Source organism: Dama dama, chromosome 10, assembly GCF_033118175.1.
Source record: "Dama dama isolate Ldn47 chromosome 10, ASM3311817v1, whole genome shotgun sequence".
NCBI classification, from domain to species: Eukaryota; Metazoa; Chordata; class Mammalia; order Artiodactyla; family Cervidae; genus Dama; species Dama dama.
This window is the reverse complement of record NC_083690.1, coordinates 22,707,947-22,734,056: the sequence shown is the minus strand read 5'-3', so window position 1 is coordinate 22,734,056 and position 26,110 is coordinate 22,707,947. Positions and strand designations below refer to the sequence as shown.

General features: G+C 47.8%; 1 protein-coding gene across 3 annotated transcripts in view; it reads right to left on the bottom strand.

The window, feature by feature from the left end:
• The window catches only part of PRKCB (protein kinase C beta), a 367,525-nt gene that overhangs the window by 144,133 nt on the left and 197,282 nt on the right, over nucleotides 1-26,110 (bottom strand). The gene's annotated exons all lie outside the window — the stretch shown is intronic.

Genomic DNA, 26,110 nt, shown 5'->3' with positions numbered 1-26,110 from the left:
CTAGCAAGACTCAAATTAGAAGAAGGAGAGAGAGAGGAAAACAGATACAATCTAAATGTTTAGATTGCTTTGCCCCTCCAGGCTTCTTGTTCTTCTCTTTTTTAATAAATTGCCCAGTGTAAAGAGTTCTTTTCCTTCTTCCCTCCCGGGAAGTTATTTATTTTTATGGGCTTCTTTGGGGAAATAAAAATCAATTTTGGGTTGCAAGTGATACATTTTACTCTCCCAATAATGAAAGTTAGAAAATTAAAGGCCCTAAGGAACAACCTCTCTGCACAAAAATGATGTTGATGCAGCCCTAATGTTCCTGTGTGAACATTTTATAAATTGTGACCACTGTTTGCTGATATAAATTTGAAAATCACTCACAGAAGACACAGAACTATTGAGAGGGATGGCTTCCCACAGGGTGGCCCCAGGCAGTCTCACGTGCCCACAGAAAGGCACTCGTGGATAACGGTGACCTGTAATTCACACCTCCGGAAACGTGTATGTATCAGGGCACTCCTGTGAGTGTGTGTCTAAGAAATCAGTTCATTCATTTCTTCAGCACGCAATTAATGAGCATCTATTACGTGCCTAGAACTGCTGATACAATGAACAAGATAGACATAGTCAGTGCCTTCAAGATGCTTACAGTTGAGGGGAAAGATGGAAACACTATACAGGGAGTCTTAAGTCAAGTTCTCTAAAAAGAGACTCTGAGATGGAGATTTGTGTGCAGGGATCTTGTTGGGTCTTCTCCTTGGGAATAACCCCTGCAGAGAATGACAGAAGCAGAATAAAACAGGAGGAGGAGTGAAATGACAATGAAGTTGTAACAGGCCTCACCCGATCTACTGGGGAGTTCTGAGGTCCGGGTGTTTTTTCAGACTATCCCCAGTGGACAGGTCTGTACCCAACCTCCACCAGCACCCAGTCACTGGGTGTGGGCTGCCCCTTGCGATGCGGCTCTCCTCGGGGCAATTCCTGGAGGACTAAGCCCTGAGTGGTCAGCTGCCAATGCTCCGCATGCCTGGGCAGACGTGCTTCCGTTAGGAAAGGGGGGTCGGGGTAGCACCTCATGTTCTCCACTGTGCAAGACTCTTGATCACTGTCGTGAGTTCTGAGTTTAGAACCGGAGCCACCTAATTCGAACTAAGGGTTAACAAGTATCGCTGAGGTCTCTTCTAAATGGCATCTATAAAGGAGTTTGGGAAGAGTCCAGTACCTCAAATCTCCCCAATAACTAGGTTCTGTAAAGACCACGATACACTCCCCCGGCACTCCTGACCCCGTGAGGCATATGCACTCGCTGTTTGCCAGACCAGGAAGCTGAGTCTCTGAGGAGCTGACTCACTTGCCCAAGACCCATGGCTGGTAGGTGGCAGAGCTGGGATCGGAACACCTAACTATGTGACGACAAAGGTCTAGGACCCCTTCTGCCTACTTTCTGCCTCCGTTTCCCACGCATCCCGAGCCCTTCCTTCACACTCTCTTCCATTCACACTATAAAAATGACAGAGTTTTTCATAAATAACTTTCTCTCCAGCTTCCTTTCCTGACCCCTTCCTTTTACAGCCCACATTTTCTTATGAGTTGTCCACACCTTCCTTTCCACCTCCCCCTCCTAGCACCCAGCATCCTGGCTGTTCCTCCCACCAGGCCATTGAACAAGCACTGTCCAAATCCCTAAACTGAATAATCGACTCCCAGACTGTCTTCATGTTTAGCCTGTTCCTGCGACCATTTCCAGTTGGTAGCATCTAACCGGCTGGCCACATTCACCTTCTTGAACTCTTGCTTGCTTTGGTTCCTGTGATCCTCAATCCTTCTGCTTCTCCTTCTTTCTCTCAAAGCACCATTTTTTCTTCTCCTTCAGTGGCTCCTCTTCTCCACTCACCCTTAAAGTGGCTCCATTTCCCAGGGTCCCAACCCTGATGTACTTCCAACTCCCCTCCCTCTTGTATCTGGCATGCACAACCACTCCGTCTCCACTGTTAGGCTACTGGTGCCTAAACCTATGCTATCTGCTCTGTTTTCCCAGTTGGGTGTCTGGATATCTAGTTCCATCCACCTGCTGGACATAGTCACCCCTGTGAGCCCGAAACATCGAAGACTCAGCCTCTTTACAAACCCAAGAGCATCGCCTTTTCCTCTAAGCGAGCTTCTTTGATTTCTAACCCTGCTTGCTTATCACTATGCACACATCTTCCTGGGCCACCAATCTCAATTAATTCTTGACTCCTCCATCCTCTCTGTGATTCTCCACATCAATTTACTCTCATCTGTCCATTTCTGTTGTCACTTCCTTAACTCAAGTGTGCATCTTCTCATCCATCCTCCTGAAATCCTTCTCGTTCACTGTCACCCGCAATATCCAGATTAGGTAATCACCACCCCCAGTGAATGGCTCATCAACTACTGAATAACATCCAAAATCCCTAGAATGCGTGAGCAAGGTCTTCTATGACCTGGCATCAATCACTCTTCATAGACACACGCCGTATTCTCAACACATCAGAAATCCAATAGCCCTTCATGGCCAGGGTCTTCATTCATGTGGCCATTTCATCCTGACAGCTTTCTATTTAACCTACTTTTCCACCTATTTAATCACCTGTTCAACAAGCATTTATTGTGTATCTGCACAGGTGCTAACACACAGTGGTATAAAAAAATAAGACGAGTTCTTCCCTCCCTCCAGTGGAGGGAAACAGGTAAGAAGCAAAGAAACAAATAAACAACATAATAACAACATGAGACAAATACCATGACAGTACCAGAGGGTGTGTGTGCATGCACGCTCAGTCATGTCTGATTCTTCCCGACCCCATGGGCTCCTTTGTTCATGGACTTTTCCAGGCAAGCATACTGGAGCGGGTTGCCATTTCCTTCTCCAGGCAATCTGCCCAACCCAGGGATCGAACCCAGGTCTCCTGCATGGGATTCTTTCCCAGTTGAGCCACTAGACAGGGTAAAGGGGGAGAAAACCTGGGAGGAGATTCATTCTTTAGAGAAGGCTCCGCAGTGGCCTGAGAAGGTAACTTTTGAGTGGACAACTCGGGGGTGACCGGAAGCCATCGCGTGTATGACTCAAGGAAGGACAATCCAGGCTGAGCGAAGATCAGCTGCGAGAAGGAAGGACACTCACGTGGGGGAGAAGCGAGGAGGTTATCACAAAGGACAAGGGAGGACAGAGAGGGAAGATGAGGTTGGAGGGAGGCTTACTGGGTGATGCTGCTCCGGCAGGCTCTCAGAGCAGGGACCGCGGGTCTGGATTTCAATGGAAAACTCTGAGAGGCCTCGGCCTAGTCTAGGCAGAGGAAGGGCACAGTCCGATGATTTACATTTTAGAAGGATCCCTCCGGCTGGGTGTGGAGAGTGGATTTCAGAGGGCCAAAGCCCATGAAAGCTTCTATTCATCTTTCAAAGTAAGAAACAGACAAAGCTCCTAGCTGAGTCCTAGCAGGGGGCTTGTCCTCCCCTTCCAGAACGAACTCCGTTGCCTTTGACTCTCTGAAGCCTTTCCCAGCCTCATAGGTTGGAATACTTCCCTCCGCAGCAGGGACCTCCCACAGCGCGTGCCTTCAAGCTGGGTTATCACTTCACCCACGCCCCCGTTAGAGTGAGGGCTCTCTTCCTCCCTCTCTTCTAAGTTGCGAAACACTCTGGGCAGAAAGGGCCATACTCATTCACAGAGCCCTCTTGGTGTCTGGCACGTGGCCTCCCACACCAGAAAGACTCAAAAAACAATGGAAAGAAGGAAGGGAGGGAGGGAGAGATCAAGGGAAGAAGGAAGGAAAGGTGGAAGGGAGAGAAGGAGGGAAAAGGGAGGGAGAAAGCCTAAAAGAAAATACCTTTGTGTTCCCCAGGAACGCTGTGCATTAAGAACCTAGGTTTATAATCAGTCACATCTATATTTTAATTCAAGCCCAGTTTCTCCCAGCTGCAGGAATTTGTGCAAGTAAACTCACCTCTCTAGGCTGCACTCTCTTCTGTAGAATTAGAGTAATAATGGGAAGGGGACAGGTATTATCTCACAGGGTTGTCGAGAGGATCTAATGAGACCAAAGAGATACTAGTGGCCCTTCCCCTTCCCAAAAGTTTCCATTTGGGAAGGGCATGACGGCACAATCTAAAACATGGCCCCATGGCTATACGATACTGTTGATGAGGTTCTGTCTTCTTGTTCAGAGTTTTGTTTTTAACAAATGTCTGTTGAGTACTAGCCACGGACATCACTCCCATGATATCTGCTATAAACACTTGCACGTCCGATGTGCTCATGAATGAGGGTTGAGTCTAGCCCCTGTCAACGTGCCATGGACCCAAGAAATGTCCAGAGCAAGGCCATGGCAATAGACCCGTCACATTTCAGACCCCAAACCTCAATCACCAGGCCCTCCCTGGAGACCCAGCAGGCAGCCCCTTGCTGAAGAAATCTGGAGACACGACATTTCAAGCCCAGGATCTGCCTCCCTACCCATCACGCCCATCTCGGCACCCTGTAGCCCTCAAGCTGTCTCTTGAGCTAATGATGAGCAGAGACAGTGACGAGCCCAGGTCTGTCTCTCAACAGGAAGCCTGGATGAGGAGGCCGGGAAAATAATGAAAGCTCACACAGCCCTCAGCTGAAATCACCGTTTCAGTTCCTAAAGCCTCAATTTGTCACAGTGGTTAAGGGACCTGGGATTCAAGGGATCAAGCATCAGTTCTGCCACCTCCTAGCCAAATGACCTTGGGCAAGTCAGTTAAGCTCCCTGGGTCTCAGTTTCCCTACCTGCAAATGGAGATTAAATGCACTAATGCAGGTAGAGAGTTCAGCAATGTGCCTGGCACTTAGGAGGTCCTTGCTGTGTGCATTTTATATTTGCATTTAGAAAGATGTTAATGATTTGGCCAGGGGAACTGCACGGTGCAAGCCCCTGCAAAACAAGAAGAAATAAGCCGAAAGATGCCATGGAGCATCCTTTGGAGCTGCTGGCTCTGTGCATATACCCACGTGTCTTTCTCCACTATTTCATAATTTCCTGCTGTTTTGTTCAGTTTTCTTTTCTCGCTTCAAAAGGCTGCTTGGATTGGGATTTCTCAAGCTACAGGCGAAGACGGTGAGTTAGATTGGAAGAAGAAATAAAATCAAAGCATCATTGATCCTCAGCTGGGGGGGGGGGGGGAGTGGGAGGGGCAGGATAGAGGAGAGACAGGCTCTTAGCTCTTATTCCAAGTCCCTGGGGAGACCCATTCTCTGAGCCTAGGCAGGCAGCCAGTGAGGACCACAGAAGCTGGCGTGAGAGCCCCAAACCCAGCCATCCGTGGCTGCCTCACGCAGCTCCACAGGGGAGGAGGAACAGACAATAGCAGTCTGTTAGCGCCATTTCCCTTCTGCCCCAGCCCTTCTCAGAGCCCAGCAGGCAGCTGATGACAACTCAGAGGAGTCTGACAGCCCGTGCAAAGTGCACCATCTCTCCAGCTTCCAATCACCAGGTATCTGAAGAGGACGCAGGAACAGTCAGCTTCTGCCCTCATTAAGAACCCTTTGGTGGGCAGAAAGGATGACCGTCAAAGGACCTGCCAGGTTCATCAGCCTACTGATGAGGAGGAGGGCAGAAGCCCCCAGCGCTCTGACCTCCCCACCCAGCCAAGGCAGCCCCTTCATTTGCATCTCATTTGCATTGCATACTTAACAGGACTCTAGCTTATACACACTGGGAGAAATCATTCTGTCACGGGCTGAAAAGGGGCTCTGCCATCCTTGTATTTGCACAAATGATCCCTTGGGAGCAGGGTCTGCAGAGCAAGTCCACAGAGCCGTCTCTGCCCTCCAGGAAAACAAGACCTCAATCAGACCACGGTGATGCAGGCAGATGTAGATCTCGCTATTCTGGGATGGATGACCAACTAAATAAAGCCACGGTTACATCATGCACAAGGCCAGACAGAGGGAAAATTCCAAATGTTTTCAAGAGACTGTGTTAGAACGATTCAGGCTAATTGCATGCAAGTCTTGTACTATGAATGTCAAACTACACCACCATCACATAAATGAGCTGTCAGAGGCTTGGTCAGAGTTCCCACAGAAAAGAACCTTTCCCCTCTCTCAGAATACTTCCTGTTTTGTCTGACTGATGCACACACCCTTGACAAAGGTTTTGCATTTTATTATCCAAAAGCCACAGGTTCCCCCAGTCTTCCTGAAGGATTACAGTATTGCCTGTCAGGATACTGTGGGTGCTAAGATCTCTAATAAAGGCAGACCTGGGTTCAAATCCCAGCTCTGGCACTTACTAGTTGTGTGGCCTTAGCCAAGTCAATGAACCTTTCTGAGCTTCGGTTTCCTCTTCTACTGAATGGAGAAATATTAGTCTTTATCTCATAGGAATTAAATGAGGTAATGCATGTCAAGGGGCTGCCCAGGTGGCATTAGTGGTAAAGAACCCACCTGTCAATGCAGGAGACGTTAAGAGACGCAGGTCCAATCCTTGGGTCAGGAAGATCCCCTGGAAGAGGGCATGGCAACCCACTCCAGTATTCTCATCTAGAGACTCCCATGGACAGAGGAGCCTGGTGGGCTACGGTCCATAGGGTCACAAAGAGCCAGACACAACTGAAGCAACGTAGCATGCATGCAGGCAATGCACGTAAAGTGTTTGTACAATGCCTGGTACCTCTGACAAAATAAAGTCAAGAGGTACCTCTTATAGTTGAGGAAACAAGAAATGGAGTTGTAAATATACATCTGGCCCTCTGTATTTGCAGACATGGGTCAGGAAGGAGAGTCGACTATAAGGAATCTGAGCACCTGTTGAGCACCTGTAGACTTTGGCATCTACCAGGAGTCCTGGAACCAATCTATGCAGATACCAAGGAGTAAGAGGACTACTAGAGCCACAGTGTGCTCTGGGAACATATTACTGTGGCTCAAATTCCTTGCAAGGGATTGCAAAAACTTCCAGCAGCGGCCTCCCTGTCACCTGGCCGCCTCTCCTGCTCTCCCCACCTTGGCTCACTCCGCTCACACTCAAGAGCCTGCTTGCTGTTTCCACAAGCATGCGGAGCCCGACACTGCTACAGGGTCTTTGTACTGGCTGCACCTGGAATACTCTTCCACTAGGGAGCTGCGTGACTCCCTCCTTCATCTTCCAAAGTCTTTACTCAGGACTTCCCTGGTGGTCCAGTAGCTAAGACTCTGTGGTCCGAATGCAGGGGGCCCAGGTTCGATCCCTGATCAGGCACCTAGATTCCCCCATGCTGCCACTAAGAGTTTGCACGCCGCAACTAAGACCCAGCGCAGCCAAGTAAATTAATAAATATTTTTAAAGTCTTTATTCAATTGTTCCCATCTCAGTGACATTTTCCTGCCACCCTTATCTAAATCTGCAAGTCCTGCCGCCTCTCTCAGACTCCCAATCCTCCTTTCCTGCTTTATGTTTCTCTTAACCCTTGCCGTCTGACATACTGTATATTTTAGTTCTTTATCTACTTTATTTTTTTTGACAGTCTTGCATAAGTTTATTGCAGTTAGGATTTATTTAGATACATAGGCTTTCTAAGATGTCATATGAACTAGGGCTTCTAGAGGGACTCTGCTTGAATTCCATGCAATAACTTGATATAAGAACTTGTAGATCTCTTCTGCTTTCTTTCTGTCTTCACACTTAAAGTAATTAGCCTCCAACTAATAAAAATAAATGGAAAAAAAAAGCAAAAGACAAAAATACTAGTTCTTTATTTACTTTAGAATCCGCCTGCCAAGGCAGGAGATGCAAGAGATGCAAGTTCAGTTCCTAGGTAAGGAAGATCCCCTGGAGTAGGAAATGGCAACCCACTCCAGTAGTCTTCCCTGGAAAACTCCCTGGACAGAGGAGCCTGGCGGGCTACAGTCCATGGGGTTGCAAAGAGTTGGACATGACTGAGCACACACATCAGACTTACTTTATTGTCTGTCACACACCCTACAACAGAGGTCTAACTGCAGCCTGCAGACCAAATCCAACCCATCACCTGTTTTTGTAAATACGGTTTTAGTAGAACAGAGCCTCGCCTACTCATTTACATACTGTCTGTGGTCACTTTCATGCTATAGCAGCAGAGCTGAGTGACTCTGACAGCATCCACACGGCTCCAAAGTCTATCAGGTCCTTAAGAGGTAAGGCCCGTGGAGCCTTGCACTAGAATAGAAGCTCCATTGAAAGCAAGACTGTCTTGCTCTCAGGCAACTCCCAGCAAGCAGGTCAGTGCTTACAAGATGCTGGATAACAAGACCCTTTTGCTGAAGGAGAGAACTAGAAGTGGGGACACACCTGTGCTGCAGGTATGTGGGGGAGGGCACCAGAGGGATGCTGTCAGAGAGCTAAATTCTGCTCAGGATGCTGGAACCATGAAGTGAAGTGAAACGGTGACAGAGCGTGTCATTAAAACCTAGAGCTCAGGTACCAGAGGAAATGCAAATGATGCCCTACAAGGCAGCAGTGCTCAGAGCACTTCCAGGTTCCCTGGAAGGATCCCCTGGGAACTCACTAGAAATTCAAGTGCACCCAGATCTGCTGAAGCAGAATCCCTGGGACACTAGGACCCTCTGCGGGTGATTCTGGTTTCAGGAGCACCACTCTAAAGAGTGGAACTGGGGTGGGCGAGGGGACAATGCTTTCCATCATAGACTCTGCAATGTACATTTGGGTTTGTTTTTTAATTTTATGAATAATTGCACCTATACAAGTGTGATGATACCATTAAATAAAAACGGACTTAAATGTATGAATCATAGCTTTTTATTTTCTGTATTTCTGTTTTCTTCGACACCTGGGGCCTTGCTGACCCAGGAGAGACAGTGCTTCCCAAGGTGGCCAGTTCCTAGAGGTAATAAATTCAGCTGCAGGTATACCTTTCCCACCACCTCCCTCGTGGAGCTCTCTCCAGCCGCCATTCGCTGCACTGATCGGGCCAGGGCCAGACAACTAGAGACAGCCCCTACACTCCAGAACCTGCTAAAATTATCCAAACTAACCAGTCCCAAAGGAAATCAATCCAGAATATTCATTGAGAGCACTGATGCTGAAGCTGTAGCTCCAATACTTCAGCCACCTGAAGCGAAGAGTCAACTCATTAGAAAAGACCCTGATGCTGGGAAAGACTGAGGGCAGGAGGAGAAGGGGACGACAGAGGATGAGATGGTTGGATGGCATCACCAACTCGATGGACATGACTTTGAGCAAGCTGCCGGAGATAGTGAAGGACAGGGAAGCCTAGCGTGCTGCAGTCCAAGGGGTCTCAAAGAGTCGGACACAACTGAGCGACTGAACAACAACAAAAGCCAGCCCCAAGTCTGCTTCCCCTGCCTCACCCACCCCTCCCCATGGAAGCCACAAGAAAGGCCGTCTCACTGGCTCTGCCTCCTGACCGATCTGGGTGCTTGCCCAGGTGGCCCTGTGTGCCGTGACATTTCCCCTTGTTGTTCAGTCGCTAAGCACCACAGTTGGCAAGCACCAGTTCTTCAGCGCTCAGCCTTCTTTATGGCCCAACTCTCACATCCATACATGACTACTGGAAAAATCACAGCTTTGACTACAGGGACCTTTGTCAGCAAAGTGATGTCTCTGAACTATAAGTTATAAACCATCTTTTCACTGGCAACCTCCTGATCCACTGGCTTCACCATGCCTGAGTAAGACCTACATTTTAAAACAAAAAAATAAACAAAGATGGGGAAGGGAGTGGAGAAATGGCAACAACCTGATACAAAGAACAGTGTCGGGGTAAGTGGCATTCAGAAGACTCTGGCCCAGGGTGAGAGGTTACACAAAGCTCCCCATACCACCCTACAGCAAAGATGAAATCCAATAAGATGAAATGCATCTGGCCCAACCTCATGTCTAAAAAAAAACAAAACAAAACTAAAAAGCAGCAAAGATGTAGGAAACACAGGTTAACAGCACCTGGTGGAGTTGGCATAGGCAGTTTAACGGACTGTAAACCTAAAATAAATCAATGGTGTGATGTGGCTGGCCTTACCCTGAGCCCCAAAAACAACAGTGTCATCTGAGGACACAGAAAGAGAATGATGCGGTCCAGAGCAGTGTTGTTCAAACAACGTCACGACGCACCTGGCGATGGTTGTTGAAGAATTCAAAACCTGAGAGTCAAGACCATTTTTCTTATAGGATTTCTGAAAGGAACAGGGATAGGACAGAACAGAATAGAGGTGACACTGTACCCGAGCGTCCACTGTGCGTAAGTAAGGGTGAGGATTACTTCATGATGCCTTGGCTTCAGCTGCGAGTGTGCACGTGTGTTGTGCGTGGTGGGTAAAACCTGCCTCTCGCAGCAAGCTGCCGTCAGCAAAGCATGAGATCGCTGATCAAGAACAAGGAAGGTAACGATCCCTCTCTCCTCTGCCACCTCTGGGGGGTTCTGTCTCAGTCAGGCCAGGCTCGATAAGGACGCCACTCTGATGAGCGCTCTGTCTGGGAGGAGCTCTGGGTCTGTGTTGGTGAGGGGACACACAGCTCTGCGGTGTGGTGTCTGAAGTTGTAGTTTGTGGATTAGGGATTAGATAGCAAGCTGGAGCTTCCCTGGTGGCTCAGACGGTAAAGAATCTGCCTGCAGTGCAGTAGACCCAGGTTCGATCCCTGGGTAGGGGAAGGGGCCTAGAGAAGGGAATGGTTATCCACTCCAGTATTCTTGTCTGGAGAATTCCATGGACAGAGGAGCTTGGTGGGTTACAGTCCATGGGGTCATAAAGAGCTGGAGACCGCTGAGTGACTAACACACATGCAGAGAGCAAGTGGCTGGGAGTTGAGGCAGCTGTACCTGGGAAGTGAAAGATTCTGGGCCCCCCAAAACTGTCCTCAAATGAGTAAGAAGCTGCCAGCCTACCTGTACTGGGTGACCCATCGGATGATGCTAGTAGAAGCGTCATGAGGTTAATTAATAGACCCTTTGGGCTTCCCTGGTAGCTCAGCTGGTAAAGAATCCTCCCTCCTGCAATACAGGAAACTCCCATTCAATTCCTGGGTCGGGAAGATCAGCTGGAGAAGGGATAGGCTACCCACTCCAGCAGGTGGCTCCGCTGGTAAAGAATCTGCCTACAACATGGGAGACATGGGTTCAATCCCTGGGTTGGGAAGATCCCCTGGAGAAGGGAACAGCTGCCCACTCCAGTATTCTGGCCTGGAGAATTCCATGGACTGTGTAGTCCATGGGGTCGCAAAGAGTTGGACATGACTGAGCAACTTTCATTTTCACTTCTTGGCAGCCTGACTGAACTCCCTACCAACTGCACCTCATCTGCCTGAACCACTCACCACTCTTCCTCTGACCCCAACACACCCTTCATATCCCCAGCTTCTCCAAGCTTGTGCAAGGTCAAAGGCCTCCAGTGAATCCTTTGTTCCAGGGTCTTCGTGGTGGCTCTGGTTCCCTGAACAATGCAGGAGCCTTGCGAGGCCCAGCATCCCTGATGCCAGCTGGGAAGTGGGTTTTCCCGAGATCTTCTTCGCCCAGAAGCTGAAACCACTTTGTATCTTGATGTTTCCCTGTGTAACCTGAACACCTTTTTATTTTAAAGTGAAGACGCTTTCTCAAGATAACTGCTGTGAGCTTTATTCTACCCCCTCCCTCTCTCCTTCTGGATGCCCTCAATTCCACCAGCTCAGGCACCCAAGGAAGCAGGACAGGGCAGAGGTTAGGAGCCCAGGCTCTGGAATCAGACAGCCCGGCTTTGACCATGGATCTGCCACTTCACGACTCTGTGACTTTAAATGAATTACTTAACGTCTCCAAGCTGCACCTTCTTCACCTGAACAAAGGGGGTAAAACCTCCAGGGTTCAGGTATTGAATGTGATGCTTCTTTCTTAAAGTGCCTGGCACACAGGAAGTGCTTACTACATGTTGGCTGCATATATAACTGGAACGTGTCTTAAAGTGGCAGGCTTAGCACCCAAGTTCCCTGAGCTCCTCAGCTGGGCAGGTACCCCCTCTCAGATCATTTCAGGTATAGCCAAATGCCTCCCTTCCTCATCAAAGAGTCAGATTAAGTGTAAATCTTCCAGGACATACGGTACCCAGGAGGGTAACAAGTGAGGTAGAGCTGATACCTATTAGGGTTTTCCTGGTGGTTCAGATGGAAAGAATCTGCCTGTAATTCAGGAGACCCGGGTTCAATCCCTGGGTCAGGAAGATCCCCTGGAGAAAGGAATGGTAACCACTCCAGTATTCTTACCTGGAGAATCCCACGGACAGAGAAGCCTGGTGGGCTACAGTCCATGGGATCACAAAGAGTCAGACATGACTGAGCAACTAACACACTGACCCCTCTCTGCCCACCCATTACTGACTGGGTCTCCAAGAAGCCGGACTTCTCATCTAAGAAACCACGTCCTGAAAACATGCCACTCTGGGAGGAAATAAAAAGGTCACCAAACAGGAAAGTCTGAATTTGGCAAATCCAGCAAAAATCAGCCAGGGAATTCGTACAGGGCTGGGTAAACCATGCTGAGCAGAGTAACAGCAAATACATATGGCATCCCGACTACGTCCCAGGCGGTGTTCTAAATGCTCACACACATGGCCTATGGCATTCCCACAGCCACGCAGTTCTCAGGTGGGTCCTTCCACCAGCCTCATCTCATCCTCCTGAGCCACCCAGGTACTCCTTACCTTCCAAGCAGGAAGGGAGAGCCCCTGGCCCTTCCACAGTGAGGCCGAGAGAGAAGGCCTCCCCCACTGGTCCACCTCTCACAACCGAGGGATCCAGCCAGACTCTTGGGTAGGTCTTGGCCAATGACGCTGGCCTTTCTGCAAACAGGCAGGCCGACCTGAAGAAGTGTCACTGACATCAGCCTCACAGCCCAGCAAACACTGGCTCGCATACGCTCAAAGGAGAAAAGTGGGCAAGTGGAAGATACTAGAAAAACGGAGCCCTAGGAAGCAAAGTCTCCATCAGCAGAAGGCAGCTGAGCTCTGCACCGATTCCTCCTTGGCAGCCCGGGGAGAGCTGCCCTAACAGCGGAGGTTGCGCTCGTGGAGTTGGGCATGGCCGGCACACAGAAGTGTTCCAGAAAAGAGTTGCTGCTAGCGGCACCCACCACTACCTCCCCCCACCCCTGAGGGGGGACAGAGAAGGGACAGAGGGCGATCAAGAGCCTCATACTCTGCAGGGACTTCCCTGGGGGTCCACTGGTTAAGACTCCACACTTTCACTGCAGTGGGTGCAGGTTCAATCCCAGGTCAGGGAGCTGAGACCCTGCATGCCTCACATTCATGACCTGACACCTGGGTTCACATCCCAGCTCTACCCCCTCGGAGCCGTGGGACTCGAGGGAGTTACGAACCTCCCTCTCTGTGCCTCTGCTTCCCCACCTGGAAAATGGAGACGGTGTTAGTAACTATCTCATGGGGCGTTGGATAGGATTACATGAGAACACTGGGAAAGAGCTAGCCTTCTGCCTTATTTCATCTCCTTCACAGCCTGGAGTAGGAAATGGCAACCCACTCAGTATTCCTGCCTGGAGAATCCCATGGACAGAGGAGCCTGGCGGGCTACAGTCCACGGGGTTGCAGAGAGTAGGACCCGACTGCAGCGACTTAGCACGCACGCACACACAGCCGTTATCACTACGGGGAAGGGACTCTGTTTGCTCAGTGGTCACCTCCCTCATCAGAGAGAACACGGGACAGCAGGCGCTGTCTCGTTCGTGATGGCAAGCGGTGCCCAGCACCCAAGAGACATCAAGAGATGAGCGTTTGCTGAAGAAGTGGGGGAGGCAGCATTCGAACCAGGCCTGACTCCAAAGCCCCTTGCTCAGGCTCTGTGATCCTAAACTCTGTTGGCGTGTCTGCTGGGCTACACTGTACAGACTTGCAGCAAGTCAAGGAGAAGAGCAGGTGGGGCTGTGACTGGAAAAGGAAGGTGCGCCTTCTCCCCTTGCAACAGGAGACAGAGGCAAAGCAGAGAGGGGCTCCGGGTCATGTTACAAGAGCCAGGCGCTCTGTGCTGCAGGGGGATATCCCAGGGCACGCAGGCAGGTTCAGATCGTCTATGAAGGGGGATTCTGGGCCCAGAGATGCTGACAGGTGAGATGTCCTGGCCGCAGTGGGCTGGGGGCACTCTCCACCCAGACTTGCCACTTGTGGCCGCAGAGAGCGGTAAAGCCTGCCACCTAGTGGAAGAGATGCATCACTGAGCTTGTCTGCAGTAAAAGTGTATGGAATTTTAAAGGGCACGGGTATCTGAGGTTGAGCTGCTTGTGTATTTTAGAAATTAAAGCAGCTCAAATGGCAGCCCACTCCAGTATTCTCGCCTGGGAAATTCCACACACAGAGGAGCCTGGTGGGCTACAGTTCATGGGGTCACAAAGAGTCAGACACAATTGAAGCGACTAAGCATGCATACCTGCAGCTCAACAGAGAAACCAACAATCCAATCAAAAAATGGACAGAAGACCTAAACAGACATTTCTCCAAGAAGACATCCAGATGGATAATAAACACATGAAAAATATGCTCAACATCGCTTATTATTAGAGAAATGCAAATCAAAACTACAACGAGGTATCACCTCACACTGGTCAGAATGGCCATCATAAAAAAATCTACAAACAATAAATGCTGGAGAGGATGTGGAGAAAAGGGAACCCTCTTGCACTGTTGGTGGGAATATAAATTGATACAGCCACTATGGAGAACAGTATGGAGATTTCTTTAAAAACTAGGAATAAAACTACCATACAACCGAGCAATCCCACTACTGAGCACATACCCTGAGAAAACCATAATTGAAAAAGACAAATGTACCACAATGTTCACTGAAGCACTATTTACAGTCAGGACACGGAAGCAACCTAGATGGTCAACAACAGATGAACGGATAAAGAAGTTGTGGTACATGTATACAGTGGAATATTACTCAACCATAAGAAGGAATGGCTTGGAATCAGTTCTAGTGAGGTAGATGAACCTCGAGCCTGTTATACAGAGTGAAGTAAGTAAAAAAGAGAAAATATATCATATATTCACGCATGTATATGGACTCTAGAAACAATGGTACTGATGAACGTATTTGCAGGGCAGGAATAGAGACTCAGACATAGAGAACAGACTTATGGACAACAGCAGGAGAAGGCGAGGGTGGGATAAGTTGAGAGAGTAGAAATATGAAATATATACATTACCATATGTAAAATAGAGAGGTAATGGGAAGTTGCTGCATATATAGCGCAGGGAGTTCAGCCTGGTGCTCTGCGACAACCTAGAGGGGTGGGATGGGGTGGGAGGTGACAGAGAGGCTCAAGAGGGAGGGGACATGTGTACACCCATGGCCGATTCATGCTGATGTCTGGCAGAAGCCAACACAAGGTTGTAAAGCAGTTAGCCTCCAATTAAAACAAAGTGTACACGAATCATACAGGGATTTTGCTGAAATGCAGATTCTGACTCAGCAGATCCAGAAGGAACCCAGGGTTCGGCCTTTCCAGCCTCCTCCCAGGGGACACTGATGCCGCTGGTCCACAGAACACACTTCGTGCAAGCAGGTTCTACAATTTCTGAAGCCTAACACCCCCAACTTGGAGGCTTGGGGAGGTGACACCATGGGAAACAGAGTCAGAAGTCAGAGTATTTGGAGTTTTTTAAGTCAAAGCAGTTAGAGACCTGCAGGTGGGGTTGAGAGTCAGGTCAGCGTGGGCTGCCTCCTGGAGAAGGCAGAAGGGAGGCAGAAAAGAAGAGGAGGCGGAAGGAAGAAGAGGACGTATTGTAGTGATGCTGGTGACGAGAGATGCGAGATGGTGACAAATGGGAACACCATGAGGGTCACAGAACGGGCCAGCTTACAGGGTGGATGCTACCCAAGATTCTCACTGGTGAGGATGAAAGCTGGAACGCACACTCTGCCCCAGCTGAGGACCGCCCCAGCTGAAAACTGCCCCAGTCATCCTCAAAGCCACAAACACCCATCACTGGCATCAGCCACTTGGTTTTCACTCCAATTGCTGGTGGAGACATTATTAAATTAGTTTTTTCTATTTAGAGATTTTTCTGGTTTCATTTCCTCTTTTTTCAAAACTTTAGGGGCTTCCCAGGTGGCTCAGTGGTAAAGAATCCAGATGTGGGTTTGATCCTTGGGTTGGGAATTTCCCCTGGAGAAGGAAATGGCAACCCACTCCAGTATTCTTGCCTGGGAAATCCCAGGGACAGAGGAGCTTCGTGGGCTGCAGTCCATGGGGTCACAAAGAGTCAGACATGTGAGCATGCACGCAAGCAAGACACATTAAGAGAAGATATCCAGGCTCTCCCAGCCCAGCCTCTCTCCACCCCCACCTCCCCAATCCTTCTGTGATCCTAGATCCTAGCGTTTACAGCCTGCTTTGTACCCTTCCATACCTTTCTTCCCACCCTTATAAAAACATCCAAACATAACTTCACACATGGGAAGTGCTCTGGCTGTTATTTCTTGGAAATGAGATCATACAAAATATATTGTTATGCAACCTAACCCTCTCACTTAATAATACATCAAAAATGTGCCTCCAGGTCAGGGATTGGCAAATGTTTTCGGAAAGCACCAAAAAAAGAAAAATAAAAAAAAATACTTTTGGCTTTGTAGGCAATACAGGCTCTGTCACAACCACTCAATGAACTGACCACTGTGCTACCGAAGCAGCCAGAGTCAATATGCAAATAATGGGTGTGGCCGTATGCCAATAACACTTTATTTACAAAAACAGGCAGTGGGCTGTCTGTTCCAGGTCAATAGCTATAGCTCTAATCCATTGGTGTTTTATATTGACTTTGATTATTTAGAATTTTATTATTTAAACTTCTCAGTTAATAAAAGTATACTATGAAGAATAATATACATATAGAAAAGTGTACAAATCATAATGGCACAATTTGATGAATTTTCACAAACTGAAATATTTCACAAAGTGAAATACATATATTTTGTGTAGCAAGCTCCCACATTAAAAAACAAAATGACCTGCTTCACAGAAGCCCTACACACCAATTTTGATTCACTGTTTTCAACAACTGCATAATATCCTATAAAATGGATATAAGCCTAATTAGGCTGATTCCAATTCTTTGCTGCTGCAAAGAAAACATCAATAAACATGCTTATTCTGGACATTATTTCCTTACATGCTAGTGTTTTATTTCGATAGGCTAGATTCCCAAAAGGGAAATTTGAGAGTCAGAGTGTGCATAGATATACATATTTTAATAGATATTGCAGGACCACTTCCCTCAAAGGCAGTAAAGAGTCACAGCTCTGAAGGTCCTGGCTCCATCCCAAATCATGCCATTCAGCAGGCATTTAGGAACAATGACTGCATACCCAGTATGTGCCCAGTTTGGGGGCCTCAGACAGTGGTCTGGGCTTGACCTTTCTCATGAGACTTAAACATTCAGGGGACAAGAGGAGGAACACTTCAGCTCCCTCCATCTCCTCAAGCCAACTCCATCTCCTTCAGTGTCCAGAGACCAACTCCCACCTCACAAGTCAAGGCTTCCCATGACGGGTGGGCAGGGAAGCCTAGCCTCAGGGGTGAGCAGACAACTATCTATAAACTTGTTTAGAAAGATGGTTCCACAGACAGAGATAGGATTTAACTCAACTTCATTACAAAAACATTAAAGAGAAGCAAAATAATGTGGGTGTCTTGATAGGTTTGTTTTAAGGGAATTTGCTCTCTAATGAGTACACAGTGAAGTGTTCTGAACAAACCTATTTTACTGCATTACAACTTATCCCCCCCCCAAAAAAATTAACAATTACTAAGTGTGATGTAATCTAAAAGATCTGAAGCCCTAATTATTGAAACTTGGAGGGGTGTGTGGGGGTAGGGGGCCATGCATATCTGTACAAAAAGGAATTTCTCTGAGAAAGGTGTTCACAGCTTTAACCAGATCTTCAACGGCAGCTGTGACATTGAAAAGAAAAAAAGGATTAATATCATAGGGGTTCAATTCAGTTCAGTCGCTCAGTCGTGTCCGACTCTTTGCGATCCCATGGACTGCAGCACGTCAGGCTTCCCTGTCCATCATCAACTCCCAGAGTTTACTCAAACTCATGTCCATCAAGTCGGTGATACCATCCAACCAGCTCATCCTCTGTCAGCCCCTTCTCCTGCCTTCAATCTTTCCCAGCATCAGGGTCTTTTTAATGAGTTGGTTCTTCGCATCAGGTGGCCAAAGTATTGGAGTTTCAGCTTCAGCATCAATCCTTCCAATGAATAGTCAGGACTCATTTCCTTTAGGATTGACTGGTTTGATCTCCTTGCAGTCCAAGGGACTCTCAAGAGTCTTCTCCAACACCACAGTTCAAAAGCATCAATTCTTTGGCGCTCAGTTTTCTTTACAGTCCAACTCTCACATACATACACGACTACTGGAAAAACCATAGCTTTGACTAGACGGACCTTTGTTGGTAAAGTAATGCCTCTGTTTTTTAATATGCTGTCTAGGTTGGTCATAGCTTTTCTATAGGGGTTAGGGCTATACACATGTCAAAACTCAGCCACTGGTATGCCTAAGATAACGGCATTTCATTGTATGTAAATTTTACCTCACAAATTTAAAGAAACTACAAATTTGTTTTAAATTCTTGAGGATGATGTGCAGGCTGAAAGGTTTAGGGGGAACTGAACTGATGTCTTCAATTCCCTTTGAAATGTGTCAAAAATAAGACAAAGTGACGGATGGAGAGCGAGATGGATAGATACATGATTAAGCAGTGTTAATGGCAGGATCTAGGTGATGGATAAATGACTGCTGTAAAATTCTTTCAACTTTTCTGTATGTTGGACATTTTTCATAACAAAATGTTAGAGAAAAATAATAACCCGTAATGTATTAAAGGCGTGAGAAAACCCAAAAAACTGAGTCCTATCCCCACTCCAGGATGTGTGACCTTGAGATATTACTTTCTTTTTCTGAGCCCCATTGACACAGCTGTTTAGCGGGGGAGAAGATGGCTAACTATTGCTGTGAAACCATCCATTATGGACAAAGATGGTGGTCTGCAAATCTGGGCATCTCCGAAAAGAGAGCCTTTGGGAAGGAATGGCTTTGAAAGCAAAGACTGCCCTCTAGTGGGCGCTAGCAGCCTAGCTTGTGGTCATTTTACCTCCTTGTAATTGTGGGGTGGTATTTTGAGATATTAGTCATTTTGAGATATTAGTCCACCTGAATTTTTCTTCTTTACATTTCCTTTTTCCTCTCTCCTTCCCTTTATCCTTAAATCACAGAACCATCTCGGGGAAGAATGTGACAGGGCAAAAGGCAGAAATAGCCTTCAGGTCTTTAGGAGTTTTCCAAACTCCCAAAGCACAAAGGTTTCAAAGAAAAATGGACGGAGAGTGTCTGAAAAAAACTCAAAGGGCAAGGAATGTAACCTGACAAGAAGGACATTCTCCATGGCGGACAAAAGGAAGAAAGATGAGAAAAAGTTCCAAGAGTCTCTTGCAATTGGCAAGACCCCAGTTGTGATGTTTGTCCAGGAAAAGAGATTTGATTTTCCCCATGCTGGGTCCCAAGTGTCTAGAACATGCCTGACAAGCTGTGGAAACTCGAGACACATTTTCAAAGGATTTTTTGGGTTTTTTTTATGTGGGCCATTTATAAAGTGTTTATTGAATTTGTTATAACATTGTTTCTGTTTTATGTTTTGGTTTTTTGGCCAAGGGACACGTAGGACCTTGAAGCAAAACCGGCGCCCCCTGCATTGGAAGGAGAAGTCTTAACCACTGGCTCACCAGGGAAGTCTCTCTCCATACACACCGTTAATGAGTAAGTGAATGACTGGGAGAGTGAGTGAAGATTCTAGAGGAGCTTATAACCAGAACGAAGGGAAGGGAAGCCACACTCAGCCACTAACAGCCTCCCCCACCCCCTGCCATTTCCAGCTTCCAGACTTCTGTGCACCATATTCCCTCTGCCTGGAACTCAGCATCCCAGTGGGACCCAGGGCCATGGAGCCGGGCTGCCTGGGCTCAGATCTGAGACTTACCACTTACTGTGTGATTCCAGGAAAAGTTACTTAACCCATTCCATGTGTCAGTTTTCTCACTGGTAAAATGGGGACAATAATAAAACCTCCGACAGAGGATTGCTCTAGAGATTAATGAGTTGCCGTCTGTAGAGCTCCTGGCATGTAAGAAGAACTCAATAAACAGAGCTGACATCATTTTTCTTCTTTTCCTTGACACAAAGCGGCCCAGATAAGCCTTACACATCTTATAGAGTCAACTCAGCCACGGCTTCCTTCAAGCAGCTTCGGGTGCCCTCTGGGTGCTCCCGGGGTACAATCACATCATTCGCCACACTGCGATGTAATTATGTGCCTCTGTCTCTCCCGCTAAGCTGTGAGCTCCCCGCGGGCAGAGATCAGCTCTTCTCTGTCCGTGGATACAATCTGGTAGTCAGCCCCTTCCTGAATGAACATCTATGCTTCCTGAGCGCATCCCTCCCTCCTACCTGGAACATGCCACCTTTCTCACACTGTGAACACCCGATCACTCCCAACTAACCCCACCTCCCATACACCCCTCAGGTACAGACTGCCTTCTGCTCTTCCAGTCTGGTTCTGCCATATTGGTTTTACACCACTGACCATCAGCGAAACCCAGTCTAAACTAGAGAGCAAGGGTGCTAATTGATACAAACCACAGAGGCTTCCCTGGTGGCTCAGAGGATACAGAATCTGCCTGCAATGTGGAAGACCTGGGTTCAATCCCTGGGTTGGGAAGATCCCCTAGAGGAGGGCATGGCAACCCACTCCAGTATTCTTGCCTGGGAAATCCCATGGACAGAGGAGCCTGGCGGGCTACAGTTCATGGGGTTGTAAAGAGTCAGACAGGACTGAGCAACTAAACCAATCCTTTCACATACAAGTTAGGCAGTTCTTTGCATAACAAGAGGGACTTTACATAACAAGAGGGGCTTCTTACATCAGTTTCCTTTCTCCTAAAAAGGCTTTTAAAAATCTCTCTTGGAGTCTAGTCTATAGATGGATGGGAACCTCACCCTTTCCTAATAGTCTGTCAAGAATTTACATCTCTCTGATGCTCTTTTTTTTTTTTTTTTTCCCAATTTTTTAAAATACTTTTTTGGCAGCTCTGCACAGCAAGTGGTATCTTAAGTTCCCAAACCAGGGATCGAACCTATGCCCCTTGCAGTGGAAGCTCAGACTCATAACCGCTGGACCACTGCTCTTCTTTTGATGTGTGGATGTCAGATGTTGGGAAGTATTTAAACACAAAATACTGGGAGTTCCTAAGTCATTCCGGGAGATGGTTTGGTGTAAGGAGGTTTTGTACAGCACAGTGAGAAGAACACTGAATGGGTGTTCCAAAGAGAAACATCCAAAAAATCGCTCCTTCTGCTTTATGTAAGGACAGTCCCAATTTCTGTGAGATAAAACTATGAATATGGCTAAGGACTTGTAGATGGCTGCAATGTAGACAGAAATATAAATAATGGGACATTAGTTGGTGTGTTAATAGGGAGATACTCAACTGAATGGGGGGGTATTTTATACATAAGGACATGGGCTTCATAACCTCCAGGAGCATTTCACAACTCTGATCATGGCTTCTGATTGTACTGCCTCCCACCATAATACCACAGGGAGTCATGATGTTCAAATGATTACCCATGATTCTACAATATCCACTGTTTTGTGTTTTTTCCCCATTACCCAGGAATAAGGGTGGTCATCATTCCCCAGGGTGGGTTCCAGTCCCCGTAACTCGTGCTGTTGATCTTGGACCTGATCCTGAGGACTCTGTGTGGTCTCCTTCCTCTAAGAATAATGCTGTGCAAATTACAAAAAACCAACAACAACAACAAAAAGAATGCTGGCATTGATTGGATCATCTAAATTGCAGCTCCTCACTTTAGAAGGCACTGACTGGGAATCATCTGTGAAGCCTGGGTATCTATCAGGATCCTCCAGTGTTGTCTCCTTCATACATACACCCACTGACGCCCCAAATATTTAGTGACGCCCATCATACTAGGTGCTGGGACAGAGTGGTGTGGAAGCCAACACAGCCCTGTCCTCATGGAGCTTAAATGTCAGTAGGAGAAGCAGACACTAATCAACCCAACATAAAACCACAACTGACACAAGTTCAAGTTCAGGATACAGAGAACGTCTACAACAAGTGGAGATCCAGGGAAGGGTCCTTGTCTGTGAGACGGAGCTGAGACCTACAGGAAGGGGAAGAGCAACTGCTGGAAAAAGACAAAAGGGCGGACACTCCAGACCAAGGGAGCAGAGTGTGCAGATGTCCGATGGTGGGTGGTGGCCTGGAGAGGATGAAGGATTAAGAGACAGGATAGACGATGAGATCACCACCGTACATTTCGTCTGCCCTAAGAGCAATGAGGGGGCTTCCCTGATGGCTCAGACGGTAAAGAATCCATCTGGAATGCGGAAGACCCAGGTTCGATCCCTGGGTCAGGAAGACCCCCTGGAGGAGAGCATGGCAACCCACTCCAGTATGCTTGCTTGGAGAACTCAATGGACAGAGGAGCCTGATGGGCTACACAGTCCATGGGGTCGCAGAGTTGGACACGACTGAGTGACTAATACACACACAGGGGCAACGAGACACCACTGATGAGCTCTTCAAAGAAAGAGAACTGATCAGATTCCCACCCTGAGCTTTGCCCTGCAAGATCCTTGACGGCAGATACGAAGCCTGGATTTCAGGAGCCAAAGGAGATGAGGGAACCCTCAGATCTTTCGGAGGCACGTGTAGCCTTCTGTCTCTGGAGACAGCGGGATTTCAAACAGCATGTGACATTCAGAGCAGATGACTGATCTGTCTGCCTGAGATCAAGGAGCAGGGCCTGGAGTCCCAACAATGACATCAGAAGGATGCTGGGGAGATCAGAGGGATACCCAGGTGACCGGACTCCTCCCAGGTCCCCTCCACACTGGCCACCGCGCCCAGCTCCCAGCTGCAGTTGAGTGTTGGCTGTTAGTGGCTCAGAGCTGCCCCGTGTCCAGAGAGCTGCCCTCAGCCACACAGAAGCCGCAGGGCCTGGGAGGCAGCACCTCCCTCCTGCTTTCAATCCCAGTAGCTGGGAGTGAGGTCTCAACAAGCCCAGCCTGTAGTAAAATACCACCGACTGGGCGGCTTAAATGGCAGATGCTTATTTCTCACAGCTCCGGAGGCAAGAAGTCCGACGTCAAGGTGCAGGTGATGGTGACAGCCCCCTTCCGGGCTTGCAGGTGGTCACCTCCTTGATTCGTGTCCTCCTGTGGCCATAAAGCCACCAAGCCCCTCACAAGAGCCCACCTTCGTCTAACCCTAATTGTCTCCCAAACACTCCAACTTCAAACACCATTTCACTGGGTTAGGGCTTCCACATGTGAGTTTTAGGGGGACACAATTCAGAACAGCCCTCCAGCCTCTAGGAGGGGCTGACCCTGCACTGTCACACGTGTTCCCGAACTCCACGGGGTCTGCCTGAAGCTGGTCTTCAGCGGAGATCACACTCTCATTCAGCATTTCCCTGCTCCATCCTCACTCCTCATTTCCTGAGCAGCTCCAATAAATCACATGAACAAAAATCTCCAACTCAGGTCTATATTTAGAGAACTGCAGTCCAAGCATTGGGTTCTTCTACCATCAATCAATCAGCTTTCTCAGGCCAGGTTCGGACCGCGCCGGGCATGGTGAGCTAGTCCTAGCAGAGCCCAGCGACCTGCAGGCAGGAGGCTGGGTGCTCATCCCTGCTTTGCACGTGACATCAGGCAAGTTGTCTTAGTTTCCTTGTCTGTATGTTGGCAACCCCACTACCTGCATCGGATGACCCCATTATCAAATCACTTGGAAAATCACAAACTGCTATTAATACCCTGGGAGCTACTCAGTCAGTGCTAGCAGAACCCTGAGTATGCAGATATTCCGTCCCTAACTTTAAGGGAGCCCCCACTTCCCTTCCTTCCCCTTGTTATAGACTGAACTGCGTCCCCCTAAAAGAGATGCTCAAGACTAATCTGAATGTGACCCTGTTTGGAGATAAGGGCTTTGCAGATGCAATCAAGTTAAGATGAAGTCAGACTAGATTAGGAGCTTCCCTTGGTGGCTCTGATGGTAAAGAATCCACCTGCAAAGCGGGAGACCTGGGTTCAACCCCTGGGTTGGGAAGAGCTCCTGGAGAAGGAAATGCCTACCCACTCCAGTATTCTTGCCTGGAGAATCCCATGGACAGAGGAGCCTGGTGGGCTACAGTGCATGGAGCCGCAGAGTTGGACATGACTGAGCACAGCGGTGTGTAAGTCAACAGTATACAATGTATTGATTTGATACATTTGCATAATGCAATATGATTACATCCCTGTATTAGTTAAGGCCTATATAACGTCACATAATTACTTATTTTTTTATGGTGGAAACAATGGATGCACCTTGAGGGCATTATGATGTGCTTTGGTTTTAAGCACTGTGAGTTCAACAGGTTTGGTTGAAGATGGGGCTGTCCATAGTAACATATGAGCCAGTGTAGTTCCTAGAAAATTACAGTAGAGGGCAGCAGAGTCTCATTTTTGCCCCGTCTGCCCAGGAAGTTTATAGACAGTGGGGGAGTTCAGCTTTTCTTGAGGCTTATACTTCTTGAGTGAGTGATAGTTACTTAGTCGTGTCTGACTCTGCAACCCCATGGACTGTAGCCTGCCAGGCTCTTTTGTCCATGGAATTCTCCTGGCAAGAATACTGGATTGGGTTGCCATTTCCTTTTCCAGGGGATAGTCCAAACCCAGGGATCAAACACCCGTCTCCCGCATTGCAGGCCGATTCTTTACCATCTGAGTTACCAGGGAAGCCTACTACTAAGAGACATTCTACTCCTTGGGGACCCTCAGGGATTCCACTGGGACAAAGTCAGCTGCTCACCTTCCTTTCAGAGGAAAAAGCACATCAAATGAAATACACATTCCTTAAGAGCCCACTGGGTGTCAGGAACCTCACTTTAAAACAGTTTATATTTTACAGGGATATTTTTCAACTTTTACGTGGTATAGGCACAATTCTTCAGAGCAGCTGAACCATTCTGGACCCTGAGATCAATTTTTGCAAAATCAATCCCTTCTATGATCAGTCTCCTAAGATACTAAGTCACAAAACCTTGTTTAAATTAATTAGTGATGAAGTCTAAGAAGTTTAACACAAGCCTTGGGGAGAGAATTCCTTCAAAGTCCCATTATGACCCAGTTCAGTATTGGATTTATCACAGCTCTATGGCTAGGTTGGGCTTCTCCAGTGGCTCAGAGGTAAAGAATCTGCCTGCAATACAGGAGGCGCAGGAGACGTAGATTCAACCCCTGGGTTGGGAAGATCCCCTGGAGAAGGGCATGCAACTCACTCCAGTATGCTTGCCTGGGAAATCCCAAGGACACAGGGGCCTGGCTGGCGACAGTCCATGGGTTGCAAAGAGTCGGGCACAACTGAAGCAATTTAGCACACCCACGTATCACACGTGGCTAAGTTACCCACCCAGCCAGCTGCATTTTCATTCTGTTTGAGCTGGATGTGTCTGAGCCCCGTATTTCCTGAATGCTCCATTAGGAGGGCCAGACACCATGCTGCACCTCTTCAGCAGGCTTTATTATCCTTCTTTCTTATATTGTAGCATGAAGTATTTCAGAATTGCAAAAAGGATGGAGAATAACAGAACAGGACCAGAGTGGTAACCATCAGGCTTAAGAAAGAAACACTGCAAATACCCAGAAAGCCCCAGGGATGAATACCGCATCTCTTCTCTTCCCCAAGATGTAACACTCTCCCAAACTGGTTGTTTATCAGCAAGACTCTATTTTCCCACTGGAAAAGTTCGGGAAAGAACCAAGCATCCGTTCTCTGCTATGGTAATAAAGGAGACAGAACTGCACGCTCCAAAGATAAGGAGTGGAAGAGAGAGGCCGGGGGCGGTAGAGAGCGGAAAGGAGGTGGGGAACAATAAAGAAGTTGGAAACATTCCCCCCCCCCCCACCCATGTAAGAGATAAACCAATTGCACTGCCCATCACTATGTTATACAAAAATCTAGAAATAATAGATCTGCAGGGTAGAAATAAATGAAAATTAAGAAGGCAACAGAAATAATCTAAATTCGAATAATA